This window comes from Lathamus discolor, chromosome 10 (assembly GCF_037157495.1).
Source record: "Lathamus discolor isolate bLatDis1 chromosome 10, bLatDis1.hap1, whole genome shotgun sequence".
NCBI classification, from domain to species: Eukaryota; Metazoa; Chordata; class Aves; order Psittaciformes; family Psittacidae; genus Lathamus; species Lathamus discolor.
Window position 1 is genome coordinate 4,322,997 of NC_088893.1, and position 17,740 is coordinate 4,340,736.

A 17,740-nucleotide genomic window follows, 5' to 3' on the forward strand; every position below is an offset into this window, starting at 1 on the left:
ATTAAACACAAATAATGGAACAGCCCAGTTTAAAAAGTTGCTTATGAAACTGCATCAGACTCGATAAAAAGGGCCACAGGTTACTCCTGGAAGCAGGCTTTTGCCACTTGCTGGTATTATCTCCAGTTTGCTTTACAAATTTAAGGTACACTATTGAACTAAAGTGAATGTATCTGTTTGTACTCCACACAGTGAAATACACTGATGCCTAGAGTTTCTGCAGAGTTCTAGATCCTGGGAACCTGTAATATTTCACTAATCGATGTTTGTTCTAGACTAAATCTAGGTGGAGTACAATGTAGGTGCAGTAAATGCAGCCTGATATTTTTCTTTGTGCCCAGTGTAAGTTTCGCTTTCAAAGGAAGGAAAATGCTTTAGAAAATTGCCTTCCACTTCTGCTACAATAGTTCTATGGATTCCATTTCAAATGGTACTCAGATCTATCCTCAGATGGAGTCCATTGTAGTGACTGCAGCACGTAATTGAAGTCAACCTCTTCAGTCAGTAAGTAACACAAGACATTTACTTCTACAGCTGAAAAGGAAAAAAAACCAAAATCCTTCTTCTTTAAATTACTCTCTGAAAAGAAAATATACCTTAAAACCAAATAATTTTTCAACACAGAATCCTTGGACTACTGTTTCCAAATTTGATCGCACTTAAGGCATAGGGGTAATTTCTCCTGTGTTGTAAAAAGTGACCTACTGATAAATCTGCCAGAAGTTCCATTTTTTAGAGTCTATTTCATTTTCAAACACTAAGCTACTATTCACTTTTGAAATCTGTTGTCAACCTGTCTCTTCTTCAGAAAGACTAAGTAGAAGGTATCATGAAACCACTAAAAGCATTCCTCATGCTCACACAGGGTCCAAACAGAAGCCTGTGGTGGTAATTAGTGGGCTTTCCTAGATCATGCAGGTAGCTAACTGCGAAGCAGTACAACTATTCCTATGATATCTTTCCTTAGAAATTGAAAAGACCAACTTGGCTGTCCCAACCACAACAGAACAAAGAGATGCTTTATACATTCTATCTAGTCCAACTTCAAAAGCTTATGGAATCAATTTGAACCAATGAGTAAGAAATGCCAGTAACTGAGGGGAAGATTGAATTGATTTTCCCCATACTAAGAAAAAAATGAAATCTATCTAGCAAATCCCAACAGTCAGGTCTTTTGTCCAGATACACAAAATTTGCATTAATACCTTACAAAATCAGTTGTATTTCTTTCTTCTAGAGGACCCTGCCTGACTTGTATTGAAGGGGACTGAAGTGAGAGATGGCCTGATCTTGGCAGCATAGCTCAATTAAGGTAAAGGAATCCATAAAAGTCCATTTGCCTACTAAAACTGCAGGGAGCACAATTAATCTCTCCCAGCAATAATGTAATTATATGGATTGGCTTTACAAACTCTGTGCTTTGTCTGCCTTATATTTACATTTGACTAATGCTAATAGTTGAGAATAATTTTGTAAGCCCTAAATGCAGCCTGGTATTTTCTTTTATGCCCAGTTTATTGTTTTGCAATCAAAGAAAGGAAAATGCTTTAGAAAATTGCCTTCATTAGGCTTCCCTGTAAAATATCAGTTTTCTGCAAATTTTCAAGGCTGTTCCAGAAATCTTGAAGAGATCTCAAAATTTCCATGCCTACTTCTGATTGTGGGACCCCAGTATCACAGAACATATCCCCCAAGGCCTGCTTGTTTATTTCTCCCTTTTAAGAGACTTTAAATCCCTTCCCCTTTAGTCTGTTCAGCAATGTTGTTACCATGACAGCTGACAGTCACAGAGAGGACAAAAAGGAGATAGCATACCTGGGTTATGATGTGCTTAGTTAAAAATTCTAGTACAATGCAATGCCCTATACTGCAATTAAAGGTACTAGCAGAAACCTCAGCAACCTGCTTTGCGCTAGACTCCTTGTTCTACCTGTGTGACTATATCTTACAGCATGTAATTACCTCCTTGGTGCAGCCCCCTAAAGAAACAATCATCTCTCCTTTTCTGCAGAAAGGAGTTAACACATACTTCCAGTGAACAGACCTACTTACACTGAACTATGATGGCTCTTTAAAGAATAACATTTTCAAACATTTAATTACCAAATGTGTATCTATATTTTAACCTCATTATACAGATTTTTAGACTTAGCAGAAGCCATCTTTAACTTTCTGCATCTGTCCTAATTTAGTTAGAAAGCACTCTTACAATGGAGCAGAATTTAAACAGCACTGATCATTCTGCAGTTACTTCTGATGTGTGCTAGTAAACAGGTTTACTCTACACTTGCCATGGTATAAGAGGGACAATTGCAAGAAATACAGTCCTTAATTCAACATGTTTCACATAATAGTTGTGAGATAAAAGCAGAAGAGCTATGGATAAGCCAAATCCTGTGAGAACATTCTTCACATGTTGATGGTGCACATTTATAAAGAGTCTTTCCACTGGCTGAGTTGGTAATACAAACATAACTGCATTTGCAGTTTCCTAATGTCTATGGCATACAGTTTGTAACTGCATTAATTCTGTTACCATGCAATTTGTAGCACTTCTGTAATAGAAGATCACTTATGTAGTAACAAGTGAAGACACTGTACATTCAAATAAAACCCCTTCATATATGACCATGAACATAAACAGCATATGAAATCAAAGAATCCAAGCACAGATATGATAGTGTATATTCATGATCTTAGAATGTAGAAAATTACAGTGAAGCATGCAAAAATAAACTTAGTTATGCATTATTTTCATAATGAAAATCTTTATAAATCTGTAAAGTTGTGTTCTGAAATAATTCATTTCTGTTTAGATTATTTTTATCAGTTTAATATTGACAGAAAAACCTAAACCCATTAGTAAATTACTATTTTTGGGTTCAGGTTTTTTTTTGTTTCTTTTCTTGAAAGGGATTCTTCAGAAGGTGTATTTGAATTGATATTATTGTAGGTCTTCAAATCTCCTGACCTTCTGCTCATAAGCAATATCCCATCACCATCTGTACTGGTAATGAAACCTGTATGAAAAGGGGTTTCAGTGTCCAGATAGAAACAGAAGAGCAGACCCTTGCACAACACTGTAACTGCAATACTGCTGTTAGCTTTTGCAGTTAAATTGGAAGTAAAATTTGAAAGCCACTCAGGAAAGAAATAAAAAAAGCAGTGCAAATTCTTGTGCAATTTAAGGTTAAAATCAAATGCAAGTATGTCTCATGAACTTTCCTTTTCCACTTGTCTGCATATGCTTTGTTTTCCTGTAGGAAGCCCACAAACACATTCAAATTCAAGATTTCACTGGTATTTTTGGAGCAACTAAGTCAACAAATTTTGTGTTAAAACAGACATGTTTTTTTATGAATAAGTAGTTCAAATTTTTCCCTCAAGACTTTTGAGTATCCTTCCAAAAAAAGAGCTTCTAGTGTATGCCTTATTTTCTTTCACAGGAACTTAAGAAATTATGGAAATGGTACAAAATATTAATCCTATGAGTAACAAAACACAAGCATATATTTTAGTTACTGTCTTTGAAGTGTGATATGACAGAACTGAAATTACCTCATAAAATCCTGGGCAGTTTGAGACAATTTGGAGAAGGATCCATGCTGCAATAGCTGCTGTCTGTGATGATGAATTTTGAATCTGTAAAGGACAAACAATGAGGAAAAATATTTTTGTTAATAGTCATTTAGCAGAGACATTTTCATGAAAATGACAACTCAGTAATGTAGAGAATAGAGAAAGCCAGAAATAGTAATTCTCATAATACTGTCAGAAAAATGTCATGTCCATTGTATGGGTATAGAAGGCGGCATTGAATGGAAAATTATGGAAATAAATGTATTGTTTTAATCATTCACATTTGCATCTTGCTGAAAACACCTAATATTTAAGAAAAAAAACCAAACTAAACAAACCCCACAAGTAATATCAGTGCTATTGAAGACCAGAGCAAAGCATTTTACTCTAATTTCATGCATGTGTAAATCACAAGGTGCCACTATATCCACCTAAAATTTGTAAAAGGAAGATCAGAATCAAGCCCAATTCTTGGGGAAAAAATATCGCAGATCTATGTTTATAATATTTAGCAATAAAATTTACAGCCCTGTTATCGTCTAGCTATGCAAAAACAAACACTCGTGCAGGTGGAGTGTGCCACATGTTTATATGTAAACAAATGGCCTAATCCTGCCTTAGGGCATTGTAATGTTACAGAGCACAGCTCCAGTGAGATAGCACTGGTTTTGCAGAAACCAGCCAGCACAGGAGAAAGTTAATTTGTCCAAACCACCTAGAGGCAATCTGAGGTGAAGTTCCAGTCAAAGCTAAAGTTCACATATATAACCAGACTAGTGACTAGGCATAGATCAGAGCTGAGGGAACAAGTAAAGCAGAAATCTGAGCTTGCCCAAATCATCCACATGGAAACTCAGTTTCAGGAGAGCTGCCTAACACCTGCCCAGCCTGCTGCCAGTGTGTCAAAGCAGGGCCATATGATCCATATGCTTTTCTCCAGGGTCTTGCTACCATCAGCGTCTTCTTTGTGCCACTTTCCAGTTATGAGGAGAGGGTAAGCCTCTTCAGGCATGCTACACTAACCTAGGAGGTACTCCTGTGCTGTCCCAAACAATATAAGGAAGTGAAGGTTGTAGAAGGCTCTGTGTTTCCCATATTTTCCTGAAAAGCCGTTTCAGGTCATTCATTAAATATGGAACATAAATTATGCTATACATAGCACCCTCAGATTGCATTTTTTAATACAATAGATAATCTTCCAGTTATCTTTTCCAGCCACAGCTAGGCAGTTTGATAATAAAATTGAAAGTAAAGGTTTAGTGGCAGTCAGGCAGTTTTTCTTGAGGTGCTCATGTGGTACAGAGGAAACCAAGTTGAGTGAATGCTACCATTCCTGGAAAGCCAGTTCATGAAAGCTTGACAGGCTCTCAGCACTCCGAGTTTGTCTGCACTAGAGAGCAGCTGACTTTCTGCTATGAATGTTGAGATTGGTGTTGGTCAGGTGTCAATTTTGCTACACAGCAAGCTGTAAGGAAATGACTGACTGTCACCAGGGGACAGGACAAGAGCAGAAAACTATGTAATTATATCCTTTCTTCAGAGTGGATTTGCTTCCTGAGCAGATTGAAGTGGTTTATGGCCTTATCCTGCACACTGGAGAAAGCAATTAGTAAGCCCCATAAAGCTTGTATCAGAAACTTTCATGGGGGCTATAGAAAACTTCTGACTAAAAGAGCATATTTATTGTGAAAATTAGCCCTTTGATAGAAACAGGCCAAGGTAATCTAGGCCTTAAATAAAATAACGATTTGTTGAATGAGACGTCTCAAGCCTGTCTTCACTGCTATAAAAAAGGAGGCATTTAAGTCATTATTATCTATGATATGTAGTGCCCATGCAAGAAGGTGCACTGTTTTGCTCTGAAGCAAGACACAGTTTTATTCTGTATACAGTTTAAGGGTTTTTTGGCTAGGCTTGGGAAGGGGATTTTTGGTGGTTGTTTAGCTGTTGTTGGATGGTTGGGGTTTGTTGGGTTTTTTTTCCTGTTATGGTTGGTTGACATCATAGATGTAGCAACAGAAAAGACACATCATCTTCAGCTCTAAAAGCTTTTTTTCCAGTAGTACAGGAAAGGAGCTTTACGTAAAACCAGGATTAAAGAGGAGAAGTGAGCCATGAATTGTATTTACAAACAAGTTGCAAGGCTCATTTTCTAAGGCAGTGGCCTTACTTATAAGGAGCCATGATGTCATTCAAATGAACTCTTAAGTGAAAAAAAAAAGTGGTGTGTTTTTTTTTTAATTGTGGTTTTGTTCGCAGGATTGATTTTTCTGCTCTTGTTCAGTTTGTATGCTTTTGTAGTAGATATACTGTGTGCATTGCTGACTTTTTCTTTTTTTAGCAGAACAAAACTGGCCTAATATATGTCCATGTTTCCAGAGCACTGATGACTCCCCTCCAATTTGTTATAGTCCAGCCAGTCTTTGGAGTGTTCTTTCCTTCAGCACCAGTTGCAGCAAAGCATAGAGGCACAAACCTAAAACTGAAGTCAATATGAATTTTACTGTAACATAGAAATGACATATATGTCAACAACTGCTAAATTGAAAGTGGTTCCTTTCTTTTTTTCTTAATATGTTATTCAATTTAGGGCAGAAACAGGTCTGTGTCTCTGCAAATGTTTTGAGTTCTATATGGGAATGCTTAGGACACACATTCATTTCAAAGATAAATAAATCAGTATTTGAGGAAAGGTCCAGTCTGACATTGAGCTGTTTAGACCGAAACAAGCAGATGATGAAGCTACTGCAGATCGGGAATAGCAAGAATAATTATTAGCTGGTGACTTCCTACTTGTCCTTTGCATTGTTATGTTTAAAACCCAAGTATCTTGCTGGTTTTATTTTAACTCATTCTCTGGCCTTTAAAAAAATAGGTTATATTATGTGTTTATAATTCTTCTATTGATATTATCGCATTTGTTTCCTGAACAAAGGAGATTCCCCACTTCCCATTCTAAAATAGATTTAAAAGTAGGTTGATACACTTCCACATTGAGGCCAACCAGGCATGCATAAGACAATTCTGCACCACAAATCTGAAACTGTAAGCTGAAACCAAGGCATGACAGAGTCTTTCCTTTCTGTCTTGTCTACACATATCTTTGAGGGAAACATATCCAGAGAGTTACTACAAAGAGATTCTTTTAGCCAGGTCACTACAAAATAAGCTTTTCTTCTTGCTGCCATGCACAGGAACAACTTATGAGAGCTCAAAAACAGGCTTTGCCTCAGTAATAAGTCTGGATCATTTGCAGCAAGCAGTAGTGTAAGGACAAGGTATTAGACATATTAATATTTCAACAACAGGTTCTTTTCAAGACACCTGTAAGCTTGCAACAAATTTTCATCAAGTCTTCTGCAGAGAACAGATATGGTATGCTCTATATTTCAAAAATAAAATAAAATAAACTGGGAAGGATAGGGGAGCTAGGTAATGACCAAAACCCAAGAGATGGGGTGATGGACTTGGGATGTAAAGCCAAGGATTCAAGGTGATGTGGATAAGAGAGACCTTGTAAATAATGGTACAGGGTGGAAGGGGGACCCCATCAAGAGCTAAGACAGTGATCTTATTATAAGATCATAAATTATGTTACTGATATAGCTGAGAAATGAAACGCCTATTATTTTTTAGGAAAATCAAACCCCCAAAACTCCAGCCAGTCATAACTGGCTTGTATATGCATAGAGAATGGAATTCCAAGAGTGTAGATGTTTCTTCTGGATCTAATCTGTATTTCTCTTGCAGATAGTTATAATTATTTTCGTCAGTCCTGCAAAGCTCCTTTTCACCAAAGTCACTTCAAAATCAGAAGTGCAAAACTGTGGAAGATCTAAGCTGAGTTGCTTTTACAATCACACATGTGATATTTCTTACATTTTCAGCTATCACTTCAAGTGCTGCCCACTTTGAACTGGAATAGGCAGTTAAACCAGAAAAAACTATTTACAGATGTGGTCACATTACAGTGCTGCTTCATTATTATGAATCTTTCATTCATGGATACTCTACATTTAGTCATTGTCTGTTCACTATTATAAACAGGAAAACCATAGCTGGCTTTAAATTAGAGTTGCTTCCTACTTAGTGTTTGTTGTACAGGAACAAAGTGTTACATGTTGTATTCTCAACAGGATCTGTAGAGCTCTATTGGAGGTAAGGAGCAAACACTGAAGCACTCTCACATATTGTGATTTTGCATGTAGTCATTACGTGATTATAAACGTAAAACTTCAGCTATTCACCTGTTACCAATGGGCTCTGGCCTAGGAATTGCTTCAGCTTACCCAGGCCCTGCTTTCAGAAGCTCCACAACACAATTTGTTCCAGCAACTCCGATTTCCTTCATTTCAATACTGTGAATAGTCCACACCATTTTACATCTTAGAATCATAGAATAGTTAGGGTTGGAAAGGACCTTAAGATCATCCAGTTCCAACCCCCCTGCCATGGGCAGGGACACCTCACCTGGGCAACCCATTCTGGTGCCTCACCACCCTCACAGTAAAGAACTTCTTCCTTATATCCAATCTAAACTTCCCCTGTTTAAGTTTTAACCCGTTACCCCTTGTCCTGTCACTGCAGTCCCTGATGAAGAGTCCCTCCCCAGCATCCCTATAGGCCCCCTTCAGGTACTGGAAGGCTGCTCTGAGGTCCCCACGCAGCCTTCTCCTCTCCAGGCTGAACAGCCCCAACTTCCTCAGCCTGTCTTCATACGGGAGGTGCTCCAGTCCCTGATCATCCCCCATGGCCCTCCTCTGGACTTGTTCCAGCAGTTCCATGTCCTTTTTATGTTGAGGACACCAGAACTGCACACAATGCTCCAGGTGAGGTCTCACAAGAGCACAGTAGAGGGGCAGGATCACCTCCTTTGACCTGCTGGTCATGCTCCTTTGGATGCAGCCCAGGATACGGTTGGCTTTCCTTCACAGTATCTTCCCTTGCAAACTCTATTTTCATTAGGATACTTGTATTCATTTTTAACCATTTGTTCTCCAGTCTGTATTTTGACTACAGCCCTCTTTCAGCAAGGTGGGTTACAGCTGCTGAGTTACTTACTTTTGTTTGCATGAAGCAAAACCACTGAAGTTGTGGTAAAGAGCACTGGAATAACAAAACTTGACATTCATTTATGAAATAGCAGCAGAAAAACTAAGACTTGAAAGCTATGGAAGTGGCTATGGTTTACCACAGCTTGCGACTCCGAGAAACTTCCTCACATGCAGAAAAACATTCTGTCCTTGGAAAAGGTTCTCTTGTTCGGTGCCTCCGAGTCTTTCTTTGGTTATGTTATTATGTCGTGTTATCAAAACCTTACCAATTTTTTCTCAGTAGAAAATATGAAGATCAAACATGGGAAACTCCGGTTAAACTGAAGAAAAAGCACCTGAATTTTGTGCGAAGATGAAGCGGGCACTCGCTGCCCAGTGCAGCCACGACAGCCGTGAGGCTCACGAGGGAAACGAGCAGGCGAAGCCCCGCTGCACAGCGGTGCCGGTGCCGGCCCCAGCCCCGTGCCCGGCCGGGTCCTCCCCGGAGCCGCCATCAGCGCCCTTCTCTCTTAAAGCCAGCGCCTCCCGCCCTCAGCCCGCCAACGGCCGGCGCGCGCCCCCTCACAGGGCGAGGCGAGGCGAGGCGAGGCGAGGCGAGGCGAGGCGAGGCGAGGCGAGGCGAGGCGAGGCGAGGCGAGGCGAGGCGAGGCGAGGCGAGGCGAGGCGAGGCGAGGCGAGGCGAGGCGAGGCGAGGCGAGGCGAGGCGAGGCGCTGCCCCCGGTGCCCTCCCCCAGGCCCCGGTTTGGAGCAGAGGGGAAGCCAGCTCCAGCTGTCAAGCCTAACTGCGCCTGCTGAGGTACGGAGACAGCCCTGCCCTTCAGCGGGGTCTTAGGTGAGCCTTGTACTGCCCCTGGAATCTCCGCCTCTAAAAGCACACCTTTTGCATAGAATGCCTCAGACAATCGCGTTGTTATTTAATATTTGGTTAATAATGTTCAATTTCTGGCCGGAGGGGGAAAAGAGCAAGCGGGAGAGGGGGAAAAAAAACAAAGTGTTTGTGCTGCTAGCTGGGTGATGAGCGGCACAACACTGGGCAGATTGCTCTGAATATCGCTGAGCGGCGCCTTCCTTCTGCTGCTGCTCCTTCATGGCAGTATTTACGCACAGGCAGGGGTACGCTTCCTCCAGGCACTGCTCTCCTGCCTTAACAAAAGCTCCTCCACTGCGAATTGAAAGCTCCCATGCTCCCAAAATGTGCATCTCAGTTTCTGCCAAACCATCCATACTGTACCTGCATTGTGCACTCTAGGCCTTAGACTTGTACTGTTTTATCATGACGTTGTTCCTACAAAATGAATGAAAGGTTTGAATTATTCGCTGTTCACTTTTATAGAGGAAGTGCAAGCAAAATGTGGGCTTTAATGGGGTTTAAATGGAGTTGAGCAGTGCTGTTCAGGTGCAGCTACTGCTGTTAAATTCTTCTTAAACAAAAATGCAGCGACTGCTTATCTCTGCTTCTCAGAGTTCCTGGTTTGATTTTAGATTGAAAATCTTGTGGTGGTATCAGCCAGCTTCATAGGCTGCAGAGACAGGTCTCAGCTGAGAAACCAGAAATAATTGAACCCTTGTTATATAGGAATCTCAATGGTCTCAGTTTGCTCAAGCTGACGTTTTGAAAACTTGGTGTTGGTAAACTGACTGCACTGTGCAGTGCTGATATTAGTGAGAAAGGCTTGCTGCCCTGGAACAAAACCAAACATTACCCACCCAACCCCAATGCCTCATATTTTACGGCAGAGTTACCTACAGCACTGTGGTAACACTGGAAGAGAGTCCTGTAGTTCCTGCTATGGGAAAAAGAATCTGAAGCCTATTTCCCTCTCTCATATAGTTTGGCTGTTTCAGCATTAACTGCTAGCATGCAAGTAAGAGTCATTGTCTCAGCCATATAATTAGATTTTAATATACCTACTAGAAAGGCATGAAGTTCAGTACAGTACACTAGACATTTTGCATTTTGATGCAAGAAACCAAACTGACATATTTTGAAATTGCATGTTACCACAATGTAAAGCAATTTGTAACATAGGATCACATCAGTGTGTGTATAAGGGCAGTGCTGCAAACTATTCTCTACTCTGTCAATAAGCAGCAAGTACCAGTGTGTTTCTCTGTCTGTAAGCTGCCCTGTGGTATGGTATCTAACACGAATGAAGTATTTCAGCCCTATTTGTAGCCAGAGCCAGTCTCTGAGACTTTGGAGGGATGATTCCATGGACTTCAGTAAATAAATGAATGAATAAATAAATAAATAAATCCTTAAATAACTTTAAGCTTTAAGACTTTCAGATTAGGCACTTCAGATTAGGACAAAACATTGTAGACCTGGAAATCCTCTATATCTTGTTTCAGAAACTGTTGAATGAAACATTTCAAACATTTTTTAATTAAGATACAGTTTCTGAGCTCCAGGCTTAGTTATTTCACAAACTATTTTCCTTCTCTAAAGTCTAAAAGCTGAAAAAGCTTGGAGAAGCCTTGAGAACTGGAACTTCTGTGGCAATCCACAGAACTGAAAAATTCAAATATTCACTTTGATTTTTCTTTATAGGCCATCATATGTCTTCGGATAGGCATAAAATTTGTGTATTGTGCCAAAATTCAGTGAAACATGCATCAAAACAATTCTGTAGGCTACATTTGTTTCATGTAAATAGAGATTAACGACTGCAATACCACAGTGGTGATTTAATCTCATTTGTGTGGGGTATGAAGGAAGTGACATGAAAATGTTTTACATGTGTCAAGTCATTCCTACCTCTTCCACTAACCTCCTTGCTTTCAGAGACTGGGATTTAACTCAGCTTCCATAATGAATACAGGAAAGAGCAGGCTATGCATGTTCACAGCTGCTGTGAAATAGGTTCTTTCAATGCTAAACTGAGCTACAGTTGCTCAGGGTGGTGAGCTCCCTTCCTTTAGGTGTAATAGTAAAAGTAATTATATAGTATTTTGAAAGAACTGTTATGGAGCTAAGAAGACACTTGTTTGAAAGCACAGAGGTACATGGCAAAACTCAATGCAAGACATTCACTTTAATTTTATTGATTACAGCTATATCTGTCTGTAGACAGTAGACTGTGAGAAAAGCAGATGCTTCTGAGCAGGTTGTGTTAAACTTCTCAGCTGTTTGATTCTCCTGAATTCAAGGTAATGTGGTTTTGTGACATGTAAGCTTTTCTTCCTAATGTTAATGAAGCATGGCTTAGATGTTTGAAGCAAGGAGACAGGATTCATGAAATCTTTACATGTAGGTGTTTCTTTCTCAGGGTGAATGTGACAGCATTTTTACTGTAGCCAAAAGACTTAGATTTTCTTCCAGTCCTGGGGTGCTAAGCAGACTTCCAGTTCAGTCTTTGTGTATGACAACTCACAGTAAACAAATACAGGCTTCAGTTTTCATCTGTCTGTTCAGAAAAAACAGAAAATTACAGAAAATACAGAAATTTGAAGAAGGTGAGAGTTAGTGGGTTACTCTTGATGGCTTTTCTTCATTTTTCAGCTACTAACACATCTTTTCTTACCCCAAGTGAATATAAGTTCCAGAAATCTATTTCATCCCCTGCAATATTAATCCTTTTTTCCTTTCTCCTTTTCGCTCCACTGGGATAAAGACAGGTATAGCTACACTCTAAAAGCAACCCAGCAAGCAGAGAAAAAACTTTTGAGACCACATCTTGAAAACTGGGACTTATAAGTTCCAAAATAATAATAATAATAATACAGAAGCCCTCCAGTCTCATGACTATAATGAAGTAATTATTGAATGAAGAATACAATGGTAAAAGAAAGGCCGAGGCATCACCTGAAAAAGAGAAAGCTTTAGTATTATGGCTTTGAAAAGGAGTTCCTGTGTGTAAGACATGATATTTGCAATGGAATTCTTTCAGAACAAGTATTTAGTTTTAATTAGGAGGGTGGTATCTTGGTTAATGGCATTCTTTGAATTCTTCAGTGGCTGTGAAACATTGAGCCTTTATTAAAGAAGAGCATAGAAAAAAAGAAGCCATGGGAGATGAACAGGCTTTCCCAATTTCCCAAATTGAATGTTCCAGGCATACATGTTCATGGTTTTAAATTTAAAATATATTGTTAATTGAAAGAAGACAATGAATGTTTATGGAAATGCAGTGGCGCATTCAGGGGTGTAGCCCATCTTCTCAGGCTGTGGATATGCTGCAACCAGAGTTGCTCTGAGCTTCATTCTAGTTGTGCAGCTCCTTATACAGACTCCTCTGCTGGTCTGAGAGTACTTTTTATGTGATTATCTTGGCTAGAACTACTTCCTCCTTTTGTGAGTTTATCAAACAAGTAAGTAGAAGATACTTCTAAGCCAGCATAAAAGCGCTGTGTTTGGAGAGGCAACAGTGATTCATCTCTAGTGAAATAGTTTTGACTAACTAAGTTAGTTTCAACTATAAATAGTTTCAACTAACTTAGCAACTTGACAATACTTGTGTGACTCTAGTCTTCTTTTTGAGAACAGATGATATTGGTTGTGAAGCAGAGACCTGCCGCCACAGTGTGTAAATACCTTATATGGTCTTTATACATGAAATATATGTATAATATATAATAAATGGCACTTACTCAGACTGGTGATCCAGCTAGCTCAGTATCCTGTTTCTAACAGTGTGAAGATTTGAAAGACAGCAGTCTCCTTGGAGATCCTAAAGGAGTCTATATCCAATATGCAAAATACTAAAATCACTCTAATAGCTCTCCATAAAGATGAACCAATTACATGCTTAGCTGACTTCCAGTTACTGGTAATGCAAACATAGATATAATTCAAAGCTACAGTCTTCTGGAATTAACAGATTAATCTGAGTAAATGAATAAATCATCTCATGTTACCCCTAACAGTAACACATTTAGTATTTGCATATAGTTTGAATAGAGGTTGTCAAAGACATGCAAACTAAAGGTTGAGAAATAAAATTTCTAAATAGATAGAGATCTTGAAGTATAGACTTGGTCTTTGCTGACACCCAAGCTGCATTTACAGATGTCTCTGTTTAGCTTTGTCCCCCAGGCTTTCGTAATCCCCTCAGAAAACCTTTTCAGACAGATCATAGAGAACTTCCAGCATCGCATTCTCTTAGTCCTCAGAAACAAACTTGTATCACTCATGAGATCTGCTTCTTATGCTATGTATACACACAAAATACACACTGTAAACTGAATAAAGAGCTCTATAACAAACTGTAAGTGGTCACAGATGGCACTATGGTCTTAAAAGGGGTCATGTCTAGTCTTTTTTTGTTTTAATAGATAAATACTATATTCTGTAGTTTATAATTTCAAGACAGTTCTAAAGGATTAAGTCACAGCGAATTCCAGTAAGAGATAACAGCCTGTATGTTAAAAATACCCAACTCTATACAGTTTCCCCCCAGGACTATTTGTAACAATTTGTAACAACACCCTGTAATGTGTTCATGTTGGAAACCAGTCTTAGAAGCAGAATTTAAAAACTAAATTTGATACTTGAAAAATGCTGTGACTTTTTACTAGAAAAACCACCATAAACAGAAGGTTGAAAAAGCTAAAATACATCAACAAATAGAACTTATGTATCAAAAGCCCTTTTTTGGCTTGTTTATGTCTTCCCACCTACACGCTTAACTCCAATAGGCAATCTGCCCTCCTACTGCAAACCTCATCTCCCCAGTTTCCTTAAATACTTGGAGTTACAAAAGCGCTGAAATTACAAAATTATTAAAACTCAACAATGGGTTAAATAGCACTCATATAGGAACACTAACTACAGGTACAAACCTGATTATTTCAATATAAAGACTACTCTTTTATCCTCATAGCCAAATGAATCCTGCAGTTTTATACATCTAAATCAAGCCAGCCCTGTGCTGTAGCTGCTTTCTTCATTTGCTGAACTAAAGCTGTAAATAATTTGCCAAATTAGGAGTTTAGATTAAGCATTTAAAACCCATAGCAGCTGGTGAAAACAGAATACCTTTAAAATTGTTTTTTGTTTTTTGGACTTCAGCTGAAAAATCTAACAGTACATAGCCTATTGAGATAGTCTAAATTTTTGTGGACAAAATTTGAAATATGCTTTTATAGTATGTTTTGAACAGAACAAATTAAACTATTTACTGTTAGTTTAAAAAACATGCCAATTAAAAGATTATTTTTTTCTTCGATATCAGGCTCCATTCTCATGAGAGGTATCCTAGAGTACTCCTCCAGAGATGGAGAACTGTGCTTACTACACCCTGATAGAGACACCACACAGAAAAAAAAAAAACTGAAGCAAAACCTAAATGCTCTCTTATTTTATTCCTGTTAACTGTTAGATTAGACTTAAAACTGTTGGAGAGTGACTGTAAAGCATTATCTCAGCAAAAAAAAAAAAAAAAAAAGGAGCAGTTATTTGATTTGCATAGCCCTTTCAACACAGTATAAAATACTATTACATGAATATCCCCCTTTTCAGAGCACAAACCAAACCCAACCCAACACATTCAGACTTTCAGTAAGTTATTCCCACAAACCTGTTTGGGAAAGTTTCCCTTTGCTGACACACTGACTTTTCACTAATATCTTCACGACCCCTGTTTCTCTGAGGGGTTTTGTTTTGTTCTTGACAGAGCTCCTAGCTTACCATATCTGCTTCTTGAAATACTCTTAATTAATGCAGTACTTCTAATTCTTTGTGTCCATGTCTCATGGAACGAGTGTACTTCAACCCCCTGTTGGCAGTGTCATATCTGATTTCTGCATTTGTGGACAGTAGTTCTCCTGCCTATTTACAGGATCCTGTGCTTTGGGAACACTCTGCTTTGATCAGAAAGCTTCTGCAAGAGCTCAGTAACTTTTTGTACAAGCTGAGACAGTAACGATTTTATCCAGGGAGTGCTGAACAATGTGCTGAATTCTTCAGCTCAGTTATAGAACATTACTATGGGAAAAGCCAACACAGATATATCTAATTATATTAAGTAAAAAAATGAAAGGAACTGCTGTGGCACTTGGCTCACTAAATATGGTTGTAGGATGCAGAATGGGTACAACTGCTTTTCTTCTGAAAGTGCCAGCAATCTTTGCTAAGAATTTTCCAGTATCATGTCTGTAATTATTATTGGTGGTAGCAGTAGTGATTTGTGTTATACCTTAGTTACTGGACTGCTCTTATCTCAACCCATGGGAGTTACATTCTTTAGATTCTCCTCTCCATCCCTCCGGGAGCAGGGTGGGGGAAGGGGGGGAGTGAGACAGAGACTGCATGGTTCTGATTTACGGCTGGGCTTAAAACACGACAAGGGGTTTTGTTAAACCTGAATTCTTTTTTTTTAAATTATTTATTTATTTTGTTAAACCTAAAATTCTGTCTAAAGCTGCAGAAGCAAAATTGGACCCAAGTTAACAGCCAGGCGGGGTTCCTGGGCTTCCTTATCTTCCCTGAGTCAAGTCTGTTCTGGATGCTTTTCTTGTCATCTACTTTTCCTGTTGATTTTGAGAGCAAGAGGTACCAATCAGCAAGCTTAAGGAGCTATTTCATGTTGAGAAAGTAACTTTCAGACAAGCGTGGCTTGCTATTGTCCATTTGTCCAGTAGCACTTAAACTACGTTTTCCCTTCACTAGAATTCAAAATCCTCATAAAGCTGCTGAAAACTCTCCTCTCCAATGTAATCTTTAGGTTTTGGACTACTGCATTAATAGTGTGTTAGGATTCAACACAATCCGTTACTTGAAGATCTGCAACATTTTTTTTTCCCTAGACTGATAATATCTGAATTTAGCACTGAAATACAGAGCTTGATGGCTGCATCCTAAACCCACTGGAATCAGCAACATTTTTCATTGAGTCTCGCTAGCTGTAGGACTGGTCACTATATATCATTTAGCATTTCCCTGGAATTGAGCAACAAAGGTCAAAACTTAGTTCTAAATCTTCATTCTGAGCCAAGGGAATATTCCTCCAGTCATTTATTGAGTTTGCTGGTGCCTAATTAGCGGAAGACAAGTTCATAACAGAGCTTTTTGTTCAAACTGCTTGGAGTGGGTGTTCAGCCTTTTAGACTGAAGTTAGCACTCTGTATTTTTGCAAGCAAGTCCTGGCTAATCTTGCAGTCTAGTGATGCCTAGTGTTCCAGCTATATGTTCTGTGTGGGTTCTTTGAAGGACCACAAGCTCTTTTTTTATGGTCTGATCTTGTAAAAGAGCAACCTTTATTAATAAATGTGTGATATTTGTATTGCCCAAGTCTGTGTTTAAAAAACTTAAGATACTGCTTTTTAAATTTGCTATGTATTAATTTTCATACATTTTTATGATGCCTCAGTGGGCTTACTCCTCCAGCCCTTGATCTATGAAACAATCTCATTTAATAGTGAGATGTCCAGAAAAAGTAAGATGGGTCCCATGAACTGGAATGTTATAATAGAAAAAAAGTTGTCTAGAAAAATATATGTGTTTTTGCAAATGCTGTATAAACAGGAAAATATTAGCAATACTTACTTTTTACTGATGCTTTTGGTTTCTATACCTTTTTAATGTCATGTGAGAATGCTTAGAGCCCAAAGCACATATTATCATGTCTGCACCAGTACTAACATGAGATGTTTTATGTCACTGTGCATCATACTAAAAGAGAACAACTGCCTGCTGATTCTGTGCCAGTGCCAGGGTGCCTCTTCTTTTTTGAGAAGAGGGGGCTTAGGTGAATTGTGGAAATTTCATTTCTTGGTTTACAGGAGCTGCTTTTTATTTCTTTACTGCCTATGTGACAATGCTGTTTCATGGTTGTAAGCCAGAACAGTTGAAGGAGTGCCACTGATGAAAACAAATACATTTGGTGTAACTAGTAAATGCAGCCTTTTATAGGGTATTAATTGCGATGTTAAAATTTTTGAATACAGTTCATCGTGCTTTTCTCAGAGAGAAAAATAGACGAGTGGAAAGCGGAAATCTCTTTCATTTGATAGTAATGGTATAAGGAGAAGACAATTTTCCAAAGGGGGAAACAAGTAGGGATAGACTCTCCAAAGATGCCAAGTGGGTACAGAGAGCAGTCCCGAGAAAGGTCCTACAGGTCCCATGCAGCAGCTGGGATGATGGGTGAAGGCAGCCATACTTTTTC

The 17,740-nt window shown here is 38.9% G+C and overlaps 1 protein-coding gene and 1 long non-coding RNA gene across 2 annotated transcripts in view; one reads left to right on the forward strand and one right to left on the reverse strand.

Annotated features, from left to right (window-relative positions):
* The first annotated feature begins 1,294 nt into the window (after nt 1-1,294).
* The window catches only part of C10H5orf58 (chromosome 10 C5orf58 homolog), a 76,001-nt gene continuing 59,555 nt past the window's right edge, over nt 1,295-17,740 (forward strand). The window contains exon 1 of the mRNA XM_065690168.1: nt 1,295-1,312. The gene's annotated coding sequence lies outside the window, so the exon portion shown is untranslated. The remainder of the gene's footprint in view (nt 1,313-17,740) is intronic.
* LOC136020043 (uncharacterized) lies at nt 11,357-14,503 on the reverse strand. The gene is made up of 3 exons (XR_010615172.1): nt 14,415-14,503; nt 13,224-13,313; nt 11,357-12,040 (listed from the first exon to the last, which is right to left on the reverse strand). It is a non-coding gene; the product is annotated as an uncharacterized LOC136020043 (long non-coding RNA).